The sequence below is a fragment of the Mastigoproctus giganteus genome, chromosome 7 (assembly GCF_048544385.1).
Source record: "Mastigoproctus giganteus isolate SK-2022 chromosome 7, ASM4854438v1, whole genome shotgun sequence".
NCBI classification, from domain to species: domain Eukaryota; kingdom Metazoa; phylum Arthropoda; class Arachnida; order Uropygi; family Thelyphonidae; genus Mastigoproctus; species Mastigoproctus giganteus.
This window is the reverse complement of record NC_143581.1, coordinates 15,744,703-15,762,393: the sequence shown is the minus strand read 5'-3', so window position 1 is coordinate 15,762,393 and position 17,691 is coordinate 15,744,703. Positions and strand designations below refer to the sequence as shown.

General features: G+C 40.9%; 6 non-coding genes across 6 annotated transcripts; all 6 read right to left on the bottom strand.

Moving 5' to 3' along the window:
• Window positions 1-1,531: 1,531 nt before the first annotated feature.
• On the bottom strand, window positions 1,532-1,603 carry TRNAE-CUC (transfer RNA glutamic acid (anticodon CUC)). Its single transcript has one exon. It is a non-coding gene; the product is annotated as a tRNA-Glu (tRNA).
• A 750-nt stretch (window positions 1,604-2,353) lies between these two features.
• TRNAE-CUC (transfer RNA glutamic acid (anticodon CUC)) lies at window positions 2,354-2,425 on the bottom strand. Its single transcript has one exon. It is a non-coding gene; the product is annotated as a tRNA-Glu (tRNA).
• An 8,440-nt stretch (window positions 2,426-10,865) lies between these two features.
• On the bottom strand, window positions 10,866-10,937 carry TRNAE-UUC (transfer RNA glutamic acid (anticodon UUC)). Its single transcript has one exon. It is a non-coding gene; the product is annotated as a tRNA-Glu (tRNA).
• Window positions 10,938-11,850: 913 nt separating this feature from the next.
• TRNAE-UUC (transfer RNA glutamic acid (anticodon UUC)) lies at window positions 11,851-11,922 on the bottom strand. The gene has a single exon. It is a non-coding gene; the product is annotated as a tRNA-Glu (tRNA).
• A 3,377-nt stretch (window positions 11,923-15,299) lies between these two features.
• On the bottom strand, window positions 15,300-15,371 carry TRNAE-UUC (transfer RNA glutamic acid (anticodon UUC)). Its single transcript has one exon. It is a non-coding gene; the product is annotated as a tRNA-Glu (tRNA).
• Window positions 15,372-16,176: 805 nt separating this feature from the next.
• TRNAE-UUC (transfer RNA glutamic acid (anticodon UUC)) lies at window positions 16,177-16,248 on the bottom strand. Its single transcript has one exon. It is a non-coding gene; the product is annotated as a tRNA-Glu (tRNA).
• Window positions 16,249-17,691: the final 1,443 nt, after the last annotated feature.

The window sequence follows — 17,691 nt, the reverse complement described above, 5'->3', positions numbered from 1 at the left end:
AGCAAAGTGGTGGTATTTCACCGGTTGATGAGAGTCATCTACCACCTAGTACTGCCTGGTAACATAGAGGGGCGGCATTCCTCCATGTGGTGTGGGCGCCACACCTCGACCCCTGCTTACGTTGGTTCACACCTGGGTGGTCACCCACCATGTGCTTGTGCATGGAGGTTATACCCAGGATTACTAACAGTCCCACCATCGTGAAGGTGCAAGCAGAGGATTTGGTTGTCACAGACCGTCCGGACTTCGCCGAAATTGGGTCCACTTGACTTGAGTGTCACCCGAATATCAGTTCCATCAGCGTTTTAGACTCCCAGGTAGCAAGTACAGCTTGTCTGGCATATCTGAGAGAATGTCTGTGACAACCTCAAAGACCTTTAAATGAACTAGTTTTCAGAAGGCGTTCATTTATTCCCTGAGTGGTCTTCTTATTGGCATATGACGATTAGGGAAGATTTTTCTGCATACAGACTGAAAGAAAAATCGAAAATCACTTTGAAGGAACTGAATTCACTCAAAGATAATAATAATAATTTCTGGAGGTTGCCAGTGTTGGGCGGTGCTCAACACTGTCAATCTCTAGAAAACCACTGAACAATAAATCAAGAAGATCAAAGAGATGTGGCATATGCAACAGGTAACGACATTCCCGATCACCGTATCAATCACCAGTATGGTGCCAAAGACCCTGCATAAGAAAGTCGCAATCCTGACCACCTGTAGGATAATCAGAGTTGCTCGACCAACAGTAATACTAGACATTACAACCACCCTATGTACTTGGTAGCAATACCCGTCACGGGGTGGAACCCCCAATCATGGAGAAATAATAATAATAATTCAAAAAATATTCTTGATCTTGGATGCCCGCTACCTTATTTTTAAAGCGTCTAAAAATAGGGGCCAGGGCCCAACACAAGTGGCTAAATCAGGGTTTCAAGCGTTCATTAAACTTTAATTATCATACAGCAGCAAAAAAAATGTGGTTCATTTTGATAATGGGGTGCTAAAACCCTTTCAATTCCTATCTGGAACAACCCCTACTCCAGACTACCTAAAATCGTCATGGCAGAGAATCCAAAATTTGAGGAAAGTTCTGCTGCAGCCAGACAATGGAACAAATATTACAATAATAACTGTGTGAAAATCTTGTTTCGCTTATGCTTTGGTCTTACTATTCCACCGAAAGAGTTAAAATTCTGAATACAATGCCCTTCCTTTCGAATGAATCAGGATTTCTAAGTGAAAGGCTTGAAATCCCTACAAAGCGGGACCTCACCTGAACTCTAGGAACAACCCTGTCTGAATATTATGGTTTTAAAGCAGTCAGTAATGTATTGAAGGAAAAAACATGACTTCTGTGTGCCTCATTCGTTCAGTATCAGTTTCACCTGTGTTCTCGTAAAACTCAAATGAAAATTCAACTCTTTTCTTTTGAATATGCACAAAAGATCGATGATTCTCGTGCCCTTTTTCCCAATTGATTTTTAAAAGCAAGTATGGTTTGAATTAAAGAAAAAAAAATTTTTTCTTCCCATGCCGGGAATCGAACCCGGGCCTCCTGGGTGAGAGCCAGGTATCCTAACCACTAGACCACATGGGATAACAGAAAAATTATCTTGTACAGTGCACTAATATCTAAATATGCACCAGTGTACGATTAAAACAAATTTTCTCTACTCATAATTTTAGCATATTGCATCTTTGCAGAAAAATACTTCATTTCAAACGCAACTTGGGAGATGCCTATAACTCGAAACGTTTGTATGAAATTTTAATGCTTTCTGTTCTGTTCAATACAACAATTTGGACTGGCATCCACAGAGAAAGAGGAAGGGAAACGTGTGTACCTTGTTCTGAATTTACCAAATAAGCGATGGAGATAGAGCAACCTTAGCATATTTGTTTTAATAATTCGTTAAGTTTCAGTAATACTTTTCCGCAACACGACAGCCTGCGAACGACTTACGATATGCAACTGTCATGTAAAGAGTAGTAGTCACACTTGTCACGTCTTGGACCTATGTGCGTACACACCTTGGTCCTATGTGCATACATCATACACATACACACGTATGTAAAAATACGCGTGTGTATGATGTATGCAAAAATACGTGTGTATGATGTGTGTGTGTGATATGTGAGTTCATATTTGTCAGTAATGTACTGAAGGAAAAAAACATGACTTCCGTGTGCCTCATTCGTTCAGTATCACCTGTGAAGTTCTTGATAAAACTTAAATGAAAAGTCAACTCTTTTCTTTTCAATATGCACAAGAGATTTATGATTCTCGTGCCTTTTTTCCATTGATTTTTAAAACCAAGTATGGTTTGAATAAAAGTTAAAAAAAAAATTCCCATGCCGGGAATCGAACCCGGGCCTCCTGGGTGAGAGCCAGGTATCCTAACCACTAGACCACATCGGATGATGGAAAAATCATCTTCTACAGTACACTAATATGTAAATATGCACCAGTGTACGATTATTAAAACAAATTTCCTCTACTCATTATATTAGCATATTGTATCTTTCCAGAAAGATACTTCATTTCAAACGCAACTTGGGAGATGCCTATAATTCAAAACGTTTGTATGAAATTTTAATGCTTTCTGTTCTGTTCAATGGAACAATTTGGACTGGCATCCACAGAGATAGAGGCGCACCTTTGTTTGAAGTTTTACCAAACAAGCGATGCAGATAGAGCAACCTTAGCATATTTGTTTTACTAATTCGTTATGTTTCAGTAGTCTAAGAATCAGTTCGGATTTAAGCCGGGTTTCTCCACAGTGGATTTTTTTTTTTTTTTTTTTTTTTTAATGAAAACCCCAAACACGAAAGGTATCAAAACCTATAGTACTTAGTATTGTGCATGGGTTGAAGGATGCCGGACACTTTGCTCTAGAGACTAAACATGGGTCTCACCTTTCAAGTCTCCAATAAGCAAAGTGGTGGTATTTCACCGGTTGATGAAAGTCATCTACCACTATTGCACTTGGAAACCTGCTTTGGAAGGCACAGGAATGCAGAAAAAAAATACCTACTAGTCATTTCAATTGATTTTGCAGGGGCGTTCGACTCACTATGGTGGCCGAGCGTCGTAGGCAAACTAGGAGTAGCTGCAGTCCCTATCAACCTATACATGGTAATGGAGGACTACCTATCTTGCAGGAAAGTAGAAATAAATGCCAACTACCAAAAAGTCACAAGATCTGTACACAAGGGCTGCCCGCAGTGGTCTGTCTTGGGGCCTTTCCTTTGAAACATGGTCCTCGACGAGCTCCTGAACCTGGACCTGTGGCTAGTCGGGGCCCAGGCCTTTGCAGACGACCTTATTCTTACCATTGAGGCTGACTCAAGAGCCCAACTGGAAACCACCGCAAACCAAGCTCTACAGAAAATACAAAACTGGGCTACAAGAAACCAGTTAAAAATTTCACCGACGAAAACCACATCTATTCTGCTAAAAGGAACCCTGCAAATACGGCGTCCACCCCAAATTAAAATAGAAGGTGTCACCATTAAACTTGCCAACCAAATGAAATATCTGGGAGTTATCCACAAAAACATCCTTTCAACCTCACCTACAATATATAAGGACGAAAATAAGACGTTACTCGGCACTGGTGGCGAGGGTTACGAGAAAAGACTGGGGATTAAAAAAAAAACAACACTAATGTTGTATTATAAGCCAACCTTCATCCCTGCGATAACTTATGCTGCTGCAGTGTGGTACAGCAAAACGACGCTTGCTGTCAATAGAACTCTGGATATGATACAAAGGACCATTTTATTAACCACACGAGCATGCAGAACAAGTGTAAAGTGTAAAGTGTGTTTAGGGTCTAACGGCACCAGGGGTTTCCCCCATCTCCGTGTAGTCTACATTGTTGTGTGTTACAGAACACTGTAAAGGCCAGAGATTTAAAAGTGTATGGATATTGTTGGATGTAGTGTAGTGTAGTGTACCGTTGTTCATCTGGCCATTTAGCCACTGGAGCCCTACTGAGGCCCAACGTTGCCCACACTTTGCCCCGTGGAGGCAAGCCAGGTACACCAGTATTTTTAAATAAGTACTCTTGCAGGTCCTGCCACCTAATTTCCTGGGATTTCAGTGGCTAGGACCCGAAAAAAAAAAAAAAAAAAAAATGGGGGGGGTGCGCTAGGGTTTGGGTCAGGCCAAAGGAGTTTTAAGTTATACAGTGTTGGAATTAAGAATTTCGGATGTAGGGCTAGGATAATTTTGACATGGGATGAACGCTAGTTGGAAATCTAGAGGGGGGGAGACTAAAGGCTGGGGGGTGAGAGACAGAAGTATAGGGTCGATAGATTAGATGACCCCAAAATCAGTGAGGCAGGCTCATGCCACACCAGAAGGAAAGAGGGGGCGGCGGAGAGGAAACAAGGGAACCTTCACCTTCTCCCCGCCAGGACAGGGGAGAAAGAGGGCCGTGCAAGGGAGCACGGGTTCAGGATCGCCACGTGGTATTGGCAGCAATGCTGCGTGAAGTCATAGTTGGCAGAGTCCAGTCCAAGAAGGTAAAATCGAGTAGTGCAGTCCTGGGACAGATAGATCTCATCCAGGTGGTGAAGTCATTTCAGTAGTGAGCTGCATGAAGATATATTTGGTAGAGTCAATCCGAGACGATCAAATCCGAGTAGTGTCAATCCTGGTACAAAGAAGTCCCGTCCAGATAGTGGAGTCATTTCAGTGGTGGGTTAACTTGGTGGGAGGTGAAGCCGGAGCGGCAGTCATGGTAGACGGAGGTGATGCATTGTAAAGGCTCAATTTTTGTGCAGGTTGAAAGTCTTCACGGGTATTGCAGTATGCTGCAGCATGTAGTGGTCTTGACACATGGCTGATTAGGCCGTTTCATTGTCTGGTTGGGTCTGATTCTGTGGTTGTGGTAGGGTTTTCCGCCTCGTGAAGAGGCCCTGAGCAAAGTTCGAAAAGGCTGTGTAGGTATGGTGGTCTTCCAGGAGATGTTGCTCCTGATCTCTCGGGATGAAATGAATTTGTGTGATGAGAGAAGATCTGAGGTCATCACGTAGTAGGCAGTCATGCATCAAGTGGTCCCAGGTTTCCTGGGCACCACAGATGCAAAGGGGGTTGTCGGAAAGTCCAAGAAGGTTCAGTTTGCTGCGAAAGGCACCATGCCCTGTTAGGAGGTACGTGGTTAGAAGGCCTGGGGAGAACCAGGATGGTGATTTGGGATATATTTTGCATATGTAAGGTATACATTTGCGGGTGATGGCCCCTTTGGTGGATTCAGACCATCTAGAGCATGCAGAACAGTAAGCACACCGGCGTTGCAGGTGCTTGTTGGAGCGCTCCCCCTCGATTTGGAGACTGTAAAAGTTGGCTTGCTCTGCCTGCACGCCAGGGGGGGGGGGTGCTGCCACCTTACAGGATTTCATAATTGACCCAGCGAGTAGTATAAAAACAGAAAAACTCCAATTACAGACCTACCTACTTCGAGAGTGGCAACAAAGATGGACCCGTACAACAAAAGGAGAAATCACAAGAAAATTCCTCCCCGACCTCAGCAAAATTTACCCCAAGCAACCGGCCTGGTACTTTCCGGGGAAGCACTTGACTTCGCTCCTTACTGGTCATGAGAGAGGAGAAGCTGCTTGGGTTCGACTTTGTTGAGGACCCCAACTGCACGTGTGGGGAGATCGAGAACTGGGACCACTCGGTCTACGACTGCCCAGAATACGAAGATCTCAGAGGCATCCTGATCACAAAGATACACTACCTTCAGAAAGGACTGGAATCCCACTTCATTGACACAGAAGAGGAATACAGAGCACTTTCTCAATATGCGCAGGACCTCTTCGAGAGGAGCAAACTGCTAACTACCATAAATCGTGTCTGACGAAAGACCACCACAAGTTAAACTATACAAGACCATAAAATACTGTCCAATGGAGTTACTACAGAGAAAAACCTTGAGACAAGTAAGCGAAAAACACAAGGACGGGGCTTACCCCATGAGCGACTGGATTGAAATCGACTCAACGTTGAAGAAAAGATACTTCTACAGTGCTCGAATATGTAAATATGCACCAGTGTACGATTATTAAAACAAATTTCCTCTACTCATTATTTTAGTATATTGCATCTTTGCAGAAAAATACTTCATTTCAAATGCAACTGGAGAGATGCCTATAATTCAAAACGTTTGTATGAAATTTTAATGCTTTCTGTTCTGTTCAATGGAACAATTTGGACTGGCATCCACAGAGAAAGAGGCGCACCTTGTTCTGAATGTTTTACCACACAAGTGATGGAGATACAGCAACCTTAGCATATTTATTTTACTAATTCGTTAAGTTTCAGTAGTACTTTTTCGCAACACGACAGCCTGCGAACGACTTACGATATGCAACGGTCATGTAAAGAGTAGTAGTCACAGTTGTCAGGTGACACGGCACGTAACATCTTGGTCCTGTGTGTGTGTGTATGATTTGTGTGATATGTGAGTTCATATGTGAATGTGTTTAAATGTATATGAGTGTTAGCATGTAGACGCGTCAGTATGTTTCTCTGTATGTATGGATGTACTTAAATGTAGGTATGAGCGAATGTAAGTACTGTATTAACATACACTGGTGGTCAAAGAAAGTGCATCACCTAAGAATTTCACATTTCTAACCCTTTTTTTTTTGCGATGGTATGTTACATTAATGACTAACTTCACAAATAGAAATATAAACAGAAGATATTTATTAATAGTTAAGGCAAAGCTAAGTAATATTTGACAGGTGCTCTCAAAATGTTCCAAAATGAACATTTGCAACCTTTATACAACAGTTTTGGGCAATTATGGCTGAAATGTTATCAGAAGCTCTCAATTTGCTTCAGTTTATCATTTTAAATGGAAAACAAAATGAAAAGTTCACCAGGTGCAAACTAATACATATTTAGTTGAACGCCTCTGGCCCTGATGACAGCAGCACACCGTCGAGGGATTGACAAGATCAATTTCTGAAGATCATCAACTGATAGTTCGTGGTTCCAAACATGAATTATGAAGTTCATAAAGGGTCTTTGGTTTCTTTCTGGCAATGGCAGATTCCACACAGTGCCAACAGTTCTCTATAGGATTCAGGTCCCGGCTGATTCCTGGCCAGCTAACAGTTGTAGTGGACCGTTCTTCCAACCATTTTTTCACCTGTAACAAATGTAAACACACTACCGTTGAACCTCTAATGCAGAAATGAAGCTAAAGTAACTACAAAAGTGCCTGCCTAAACTTTTCGCCCGATGACAAGGAGCAGAGTCGTTCTGAAAAATGCACTGGCAGGTTTAAATGGTCTCTAATGGTTGAATTTTCCTTCCAATATAGCCAGGTATCCATTGGCATTTACGGAACCTTTTATAAACTGCAGGTGACCTACTCCGAAATGCACCTCCCATATCATTGGGTAGGGAATTTCACTGTAGACACCATACAGTGTGGATTCTTTACAACGTCTACGGCGAATCGTTTGTCTCCCATCAGAGCCATGCAGGTTTAATTTCTTCTCATCCGAGAAAATAACTGACTTCCATTGCTCGGGGGTCCATTTGACATGCTCCTTACACCAAATTAATCAGACCTGTTTCATTTTTTGTGTGAGGAGGGGCTTCTTCTTAGAACGACGGACTACAAGGCCATTTTTTAAGAGCCGTCTTCTGACTGTTACTGCACTTGTTACCACTCCTGTATGTTCTTCTCATTCTCTTTTCAGCTTAGACGAAGAGCCTTTACGATTTTTAAGGGACAAGCGCTTCAAAACGCAGTCCTGTTCTGGCATAGAGACTCGTTTGCGTCCGGTTCCTTTTTTCCTATCAGTAGAACCAGTATTCTTGAGTTTGGAAAGAAATCTACTCACTGTCGACCGATTACAAGACACTCTTTAAGCAGTATGACGGGAAGAACATCCTTCCTCACGTAAAGCAACAATAGCACTCTTTCTTAGTGGCGCAACTGCACGTAACTCGCCATCCTGACACAAGCAAGGGATGACTCTTGCAGAGCGTGCTTATATAGCTGAAAGTAACAGCTGATGCAATATTAAGTCATCACCTACGCGTGTCAATCTTATCTGATGCAATCCGTAAGAAATATTGCCATATACTTACGTAATTCGGACGACAATTACAATTTCACGGTGTGATGCACTTTCTTCGAACACTAGTGTAGGTTACTATGGATGTTTTGTGCTGGGTAGCAAATGAGTCCCCTTAACCTGCAGAAGGGAACAAAAATGTGAGTGCCGTCCTATACAGGGTACTGTTCAGGCTACAGCCTCTGATGACAGCACTATAAGGCGGCCCCTAAACGTTAGTTCAACTCCGCCATGGTTCTCTGTGATGATATACAAAAATCTGTACAACGGCCACAAATGAGTGTAGTGTGGTGTTGTGTTGTTTACTCGTTTCTGATCTGTAGCTACCAGGAGCAACGATCACCAGAAAGGCTACTTCCCAGTACCCGTCCACTCCACGAGGAGGCGGCATTACTATACTCAAATTAAACTAAATTTATTATTACCAGCAACCATAGGAAGAAGCGCAAGTCGTATGGGTGGAGCAGTCTCCTATAATCACGTACGGTGGTGTAGACCACAAAGAATCCCGCATCCACTGAGAAAGTGAAATACCAGTGGATGCAAGCAGTTCCCGTACCCAGGAAGCCCAAATCTAGCTACCAACAGGTGAAAATCCCGGAGGAATGGCATAAAAAAAAAAAAAAAAAAAAGGTCATGGCCGGCTTTAGGGTAAGGCCGAGTAGGCACTGGCCTAAGGGCGCTAACTGCTCCTAAACCTTGGCGCAATTGGTAAAATTAATCACACTAAAAAATGAAAATCTTCGCATCGGCGGGAGGGAGTGCCATCAGTCAATGGGGCCTAGGGGATAAATATACCCTTCAGTCGGCCTGTAAATGGTTAATCAATGAGAATGTCCAATAAGTGTTAAACGTTAGGCCCAGAACATGTATATATATAAAAAAATTTGAGTGAATGTTTATAATTAGCATATTAGAAAAAAAAAAAAACAATTGTCTACGTAGTTGTTCATATTTAAATGGCACCAGCGTCCTGTCCCTGTAAGATGAATGAATGTAAGATGGTGAACGTGAGAGTAAGAATTGTGCTATGTACTGTCATCAGTCTGTTATCAATTTGCCCCTAAATATGTCTAAAAAAAAAAAAAAAAAAACAGTCTACATTATTTGTGCAAGTGTGGTTGTGCGTTATTCTAGCAAGCCTCCCAAATTAGACTTCAGAGGGGATAACTTAGTAGGAAACCCCTCCTGTCTTAATTACGTCATACCCTCGCTTTTGAGGCATGACGTGGGACTAGCTGACACCTGCTGCAGCTGGTCTAGTTGGTGTGGGATAAAAAAAAACAGAAAAGTACTGAGCACAGTGCGATCTCCACCATCCCATAGGCCGCTCTGACTCTATGACTTTTCTCTCCCCAACCTCCCATCCCAACTTTTCGCCTCTTCGGCTCTACCACCACTATTTTTAATTGTTTTTAACAATCCCCCCCCCTGTGGTGGATGGGAAACTCCAAAAGGGTTGCTCCTCTACCCCTTTGATTTCTTATTTCCAGGTGGAACGTCTTCCTATCATCTACCTTCTTTATTATCATCTGTACGCTTCTAACTTCACTATCTCCCCACTCACAGTCCTTTTCAATAAAAATTACCACCTTTTTTTTTTTTTTTTTTTTTTTTTTCCTGGGGCCCTACCTAGCAAGTTCAAGCTCAGTCCACACTGGTGATGAAAGTGGGTGTTCATCTAGAACCAGGAGAAGAAGGTGGAATCAGAATGGCACACAAATTTAACGTCTTGCTGGTCGGTTTTTGAGGCAATGAGGTCATAGTGCACCCCGAATTTCTGACTAGGGTGAGAAGTATTACTGCTGCTTACTACGTTTTGACACGTTTGAATGAGAATGTGAAGCGAAGACTATCTTAAAAAATGGCAGGAAGCCTGGATCATGCACCATGACAATATGCCCAGTCACACAGCAATGGCAGTTCAGAAGTTCATGAGTACTAAAACAATCACAGCCTTAAAATTTAACTCTTTTCTTTTCAATATGCACCAAGCAAATGAAGGAAACTAAGACCGTGAGGTCTTAAAACCAAGTGAGATTTGAAAAAAATTTAAATTCCCATTCCGGGAACTGAAAAATGGAAGAATTTTTTAGGGAAACTACACTAGTATTTATAGCGTGCATCAGTGTAAGATTACTAAAAGAAATATTCTCTACTCCTGCAGCAACCTCCCTACTCCCCCGAACTTGCACCTTTTGACTTCTGGCTATTCCCAAAACTGAAAATGGAACATCGAGGTCGTCGGTTCGATACAGTGGATGACATCAAAGAAAAGGCCAAAGCAGCCTTACGTACGCTCAAAAAACATGAATTCAAAATATCAGTTAGTTAAAAAAACATTAATTCAAAATATCAGTTAGTTAAAAAAACATTAATTCAAAATATCAGTTAGTTAAAAAAACATGAATTCAAAAACCGCTCAAAAAACATGAATTCAAAAAACGCTCAAAAAACATGAATTCAAAAAACGCTCAAAAAACATGAATTCAAAATATTAGTTAGTTTAAATATCAAAAGAATGTTTCAAAGTTTGGAAGACAGATGGAGCAAGCGTGCGAGCGATAAATTGTTGTGTCAATACTATTACAAAAAGTCACATGGATGTCAATTCAACTACCCAAGTAGATTTTCACATTTCGTAAATGCACTTTTTTATTTGAAATTTATTCATTCCATATTTGAATTCAATATTTTTTTTCAAAACCAAAGTAAAGCACGAAAAAATTGGAGAGAAAAAAATTATGTAATTCCCATGCCGGGAATCGAACCCGGGCCTCCTGGGTGAAAGCCAGGTATCCTAACCACTAGACAACATGGGAGGATAGAATCATACGTTTCTGTAACAGCACTAGTATAATATTACATTGTAGAAGAAAGGATTGCTGTAAAATGGCAGAATGACACACATTAAAATGAACTCTTTTATTTTTATGTCCTAAATACATCGCTGCAGTGGATCCCACATGTGATGATACACCTGTATATTTACAAAAACTACACGATTTCATCGATTTATGTTTAATTTCTCCGTTTTCAGAGAATTGCAAAAAACATAATAATAATAGTTACTCTTGATCTGGGATGCCCGCTCCTTATATCTAAAGCTTTTAAAAATAAATATCGGTTAGTGCCCCAGACTAGTGGCTAAATGAATGTTTCAAGTGTTCATTAACTTTTTTTATCATCTAGGAGTAAAAAATGCACTTCATTTTGATGTTGGGGTGTGGAGTATAACCTCTTCGATTCTGACCTGGAACGGCCCTTACTTCAGACTACCTATGATCATCATAGTAGAGAAACCCAAAATTTGAGGAAAGTTTTACTACCTTCAAAGAATGGCACGAATCTATAATAATAACTGTGAAAATCTTGTTTCGGTTATTCTTTCATCTTTCTGTCCACGGAAAGAGATACAACTCTGAATACTCAGCCCCCTAATTTCGAAGGAACCAGGATTTAAAAATGAAAAAGCCCCAAATCCCTTCAAAGGCTAACTGCCCCTCAATTGTTGGACCAACCATGTCTGTGTCATGGTTTTATGCAGTCATTTCTTGGTGAAACGGATTTCACGGATACAAACAACAGATCAACTTCAAGGTTAATGAAAATTGACTCTTTTCTTTTGAATATGCACAAGAGATTTAAGATTCTCGTGGTCTTTGTTCCATTGATTTTTAAAACCAAGTATTAAATATGGCTTGAATTAAAAACTTCAAAAAAAAAAAAAGCCTTTTCCCATGCCGGGAATCGAACCCGGGCCTCCTGGGTGAAAGCCAGGTATCCTAACCACTAGACCACATGGGATGATCAAAAGTTCCTTGAAACTGGGCTAGTATATGCAGTACACGGCAAAGTACTGTATTAATAAACATATCTTCTACTCATTAATTTAACATATTGCGCCTTTGCAGAAAAATACCTCATTTCCTTGCTAACACAACTTCGGAGATACATATAATTCAGAGAGTTTATATGAAATTTTAATACTTTCTGTTCTGCTGAATGGAACAATTTGGATTGGCGTCCGCAGGAAAGAGGAACGTGATATTACAGAAGCACTAAAGGCAGGGGCAGCCCGTCCCTATGTCGAGAAGGGCGCCAACGTTCAAGGGGCGTCTGAAGACCTGAAACTTACATACACATATGAAGAATATTTTAAATATGTCATATTTTTCTGAATATGGACATGTTACAGAACTTTTGTTGATGTGTACATAATGCTTGTCTACTCCAAAATTTACTATATAAATTAACCCTTCAATACTCGCTCGAGGTCCAGTCCAAGTACTGTACACTGTTTACAATGCCTTTTTAGGAAATTGTGTAGGACTCATTCGTTTATTCCATTTACGAATGGAATTTCGAGGAGGAGCTCATCTGATTAGAAAAGTGCAGCTCGTTCTTTCCCTGGGTCCATATAAGACAAGCTAAGTTATGGAACTACGTTATGAGCGTGCTTTTTCCAAATTAAAAATGGTAAAGAACTACTTAAGATCACCAATGTAATTGTCTACGCAGTTGTTATTCATATTTAGGTGGCGCCTGCGTCCTGTCCCAGTAAGATGCAGAATGCGATAGTGAGAGTTGTGCTATGTGCAATTATCAGTCTATTATCAACTTGCCCCTGAATATATCACAAAAAAAGTGTACTTGTACAAGTGTGAGTATTCCAGGTGCGTAGTCGGATTGAGTGCATGTAGAGTGTGCGTGTGTTGTTCTAGCAAGTCTCCCAAATTAGACTGCGGAGTCTGGAGGCCTCATTTTAGGAAGGAAGTAGAACTGCTGTAAAGAGTGCAGAGAACGGCAACCAAATCAATGAAGAGTACGAAATGGTACTCTTACCAAGAAAGGCTTCAGTTCTGCAAGTTGCAGCGTCTGGAGATTAGGGACCTGCGAGATGATCTGATTGAAGTGTTAAAAGGCTTTGAATGGATTGAGCAAGGCCATTGCTGATGACATTCTTCCTCTTTCTCAGACTATAAACTATGGCAGGCGTGGTGAACCCATGGCACAGACAAATTTCTTGGGAACGCGGAATTCAGAACGTCTCAAAAAATTTCAAACTTAGAAACAACATCACTACAGGAATAAATAAATAAATTTTCTGTTTATACTCCGGGACAACAAAACGGTCAGAGGAGTTCACAAAATAGATAGAATACAAGAAACAGCACCGTATTCAGTAGTCACGGGCTTGAACCCTGGTCACTCAAGGCATGTGTACTTATGCACCCGCGCGCCTGACCACTCGGCCGCCGTAGCCTAGTGGTCAGGCCTAGTGGCCTAGAATCCACCTTGAGTCATGACCTGCGTACGACCGTTCTCTCTGCCAGGCATGCAGTGACGTCACACCATTCGGTAAATACACTGTAGCTGTATTCATGCAATTGATTTGTTTGAAGTTGGAGTGGGAAGACGTACTGACGAAACTGTGTGATTAAATGTCTCGAACATCACCTTCCGAGGCGCACGCAAGGGTAGTTTTTTAAAAGATTTAGCCAATTTTGGCACGCACCCTTAAAAACGTTCGCCATCCCTGCACTATGGTATATGCCCTCTTGGGTAACACAGCTGGTATGAACGCTGTCCTCCCCAAACCGTGTGGAAAATACCCGAGTTCGAGACCCGTCGATGACAGGAGGAATTTTTATGGGCCTTTTTTACAACGTGGCTGAGTTCGTCGGTCTCAGGCGAGGGTACGTGGTTTTTCCTCCTGGAATCTCGGGTTTTTCGTCCAGCAAACAGAAAATCGACCACAGAACACACACACACACAATTTACACAGAATATACACAGAGCAATACGGCCTTAGTCGCCTTATGCTCCTAAAACCCCACAACAACAACAACCACGGTACATAAATTCAAATTGGGGAAAGACAGTCGCAGAATAGATGCGCGAAGATTTTCCTTTTTCCATTGGATGTTGATTGAGGGTATGGACAATAGGTCTCCCAGAGAACACCTACAAGGAACTCCAGAAGGTCGCAATCCTGACAGCTGTAGGACAGTCAGAGAGTTATGTGGTGTTACTGCTGGCGTAACTGCACTCCGAGCAGCTGGGAGTGAAGGGAAATTCACCCACTATATATCCTTCTTCCCTCAAACACTATAACAACAGCTTTGACCATTGGTGTAGCGATTAGATAAAAATTAATATCTGCGTCCTTTTCACTTATTTTATACTAATTACGAAAATTACGTAAGGGTGAAAAATAGTAAGGATTGTAAATATTTTTTTTTTTTTATTATTTTTTTTTAAATTTCTCATGCCGGAAATCGAACCGGGCGAAATTCAGGTATCCTAACCACTAGACCACATGGGATGATACCATATTTTTTTGGAACTGCACTAGTATAATATTATTAAAGGAAACAGTCCATGTTAATTATAACTGTGCTAAATAATTTACTGTATTTTCAAAAGTTTTTTAATTAACCACTCTGAGATGATTTATGACAAGGTAGAAACAGGATACAAAATATGCACTTTATTTTGATCATAGGGGGTGGGCTATATCCCCATCGATTCCAACCTGGAACAGCCCTTGCTCCAAATAACTTATAATTGTCATGGCACAGAACCCAAAATTTGGGGCAACTTCTGCTGCGGCAATAGAATGGGACAAATCTACTATAATAACTGTGTGAAAATCTTGTTTGACTTATGCTTTGATCTTCCTATCCACGGAAAGAGTTACAACTCTGAATACAAGCGCCCTTCCTTTCAAAAGAACCAGGATTCCAAAATGAAAGGCCCCAAAACCGTAACAAACACATCCTCTCAACTATAGGACCAAACTGTCTGACTGTCATAGTTTTAATGCGCTTCCTTTGGAATGCACCAGAACTCCAAGATGAAAGAACCCCAAATCGCTACAAAGGAAAGACCTCACCACAAGTCTAGGAACAGCCCTCTCCAAATATCTTGTTTTACTGCAGTCAGCGATTTACTGTGGGAAAAAATCATATTTTCCATGCGCCTTATTTATTCAGCAATAGTTTCACATGTAAAGAAATACTTGGTGAAACTGAAGTGAATGACATAAACAACAGTATGATAAACTTAAAAGTAAATAAAAATATAACTGTTTTCTTTTGAACATGCATCAGGGAATTAAGATCCTCGTGCTCTTACTTCCAATGATTTTTAAAACTAAAACTTAAAAAGAAAAATTGAATTTCCCATGCAGGGAATCGAACCCGGGCCTCCTGGGTGAAAGCCAGGTATCCTAGCCACTAGACCACATGGGATGATATAAGAATGCTTTTCGGAACTGTACTAGTATGCACCTGGAAGTGAGTAGCAGCAGTCATACATCAGATGAAATGGCGCATTGCATCAAATAAATAAATAAATAAATCTTTATTGTGAAGTAGAATTACAGCACAATATCCCATCACGGCGACGAGCGCCAGGGGTTCACATATAGATAACATAAGTACAAATTCAAATGGCTACAAAATATAGCGAACACATACAAAAGGCTACAAAATACAGATTACAAATGCAAAAAGAAATACAAATACATCATAAAAACAAGGAGCTGAACACAAATAAAGAAAAATCAAGGTCCTATTTGCGTTGACATACATGAAGTTCGAGGACCTGGTCCTCGAACTTCTCAAAACATGTAGTTTATAACCAGGGTCGTGCGATCTAAGTAATACATTCAGAAAAGTTCTCGGGATCATACGCTACTATTTAAATGGTTTGCGCTATGGCCGTAAGGTTTCGTGGGGCGTTAACGCTGACCGTGGAAAGGACACACGTCAATTGGGTACTGGCTCGACCACTTCACTCGTGTGTCACAGCTGACTGATTGCGGAATTTCGCAGTTTGAACAGGGTGCTAACATCAAGTTCTTAAACTTGGGGAAAAAATGCTACAGAGACGCTGCAAACTTTTTTATGGAAATGATGCTTTGAAGAAAACAGCAGTGTTGAGGAGTGGTTTAATCGGTTTAATTAAAGGACAGGAAACACTAAAAGATGAACCTCGCAGTGGACGCCATTCGATATCCATTTTTAAAACCAAGGTTTGAAAAAAAAAAAAAAATTCCCATGCCGGGAATCGAACCCGGGCCTCCTGGGTGAAAGCCAGGTATCCTAGCCACTAGACCACATGGGAGGATACAATAACTCTCCAAGAAACTGCACTAGCAGTTATAACGTGCATTCTCTACTCATGCAGCAACCTCCCTACTTCTCTGTCCTTGCACTGTATTACTTCTGATTATTCCCTAAACTGAAAATGGGTTACGTGGTCGTGGTTGCGATACAGTGGATAACATTAAAGAAAACGCTGAATTAAATAAATTTGTTTTTTTAAATAAATACATTTTATTTAAAAAAAAAAACAAAAAAACAACCCGATTTTAAAGTTTGAAAGGTTGGGAAGTGAGAAGACCGATGGAATAAGCGTGTGTATGCAGAGGGAAGGACTTTGAAGGTGATTAGGTCAGTAAGCTCAACTGTTCACTTAATAAACTTGTAAAAGTAAAATTCTGGGAACTTTCTGAATGTACCTTGTATATGTGTCAACATATGATTGTAAGGAGCTTAACCCAAATCATCCCCCCCCCCATTTATACACCCATGACGATGAATTAGAGACTATATTTCACTCTCACCTTCATTTTTATCTTATTAATAAACATCATTAGGCAGCCCACCTAAACATTCTTTAATGTCTTCTCTACAAATATACCTAATGTGACCTTAAGGGGCCCTGCTTATTTGGCATTCGAAGCGCTCGAAAGAACAGAAGTGGTATTACTCGGTCTATCTAATGGGATAATCGCAAAAATACTGGGCCCTTTCCAGAGTTCTTTTCACACACGATCGATGCTAACGACTTACAATAGAGCAAGGATATCAAGTATTCATGGGAAAAGCATTAAGTTTGCCAGAAGGACCAATCTTATATACCCAAAGAGAAGACCTGTGTAAAAATTCCCCCAAAAACCTCATTTAAGGTTTCTCAAAACTGTATGGACTCCACATGCTATAAGGGACAACTTCCCCCGCCTTCGATTTCCCTCTTGCTGTTCCCCACAGTTTTCTTTCACAACTCCATCTAAAAATCATGCAAGAAAAGCAGCAGGAAAATGCGGTCATTTTTTTTTTTTTTTTTATTTTGTAATATACGGTATACCACATTTTAAAATTCCTACTAGGCTGTACCTACCTTTGATGGTTTACCAAGTTAAATTTACAAATATTTTTTATTTCGTGTTAATTTAATTAATTATCAAATATTTTACATATTTAAAACCTTTCAGTCACTATTTGACGTCACGCTGAGGTCAGATTTAATGTACGTATGGTGATCTACGGGGGGGGGGGGTTGAAAAGTTCGTGGCCCGAGTACGAAAGGGTAGTTTTTGTTGAGGAGGCGCCACAAGCGGGTTTGTCTGCGACATAAGTACTTTTGTGAAGATTACAGTACTCTGTAAAAGCCAGAAAAAGTGTTATGTATGTTATGTGTATAATATTATGTTGGGTTCGGTTGTTGTGTTCTGGCTTTTGGCTGCAGGGCCCCTGGTTGTACCCCACGTTGCCAGTACACACC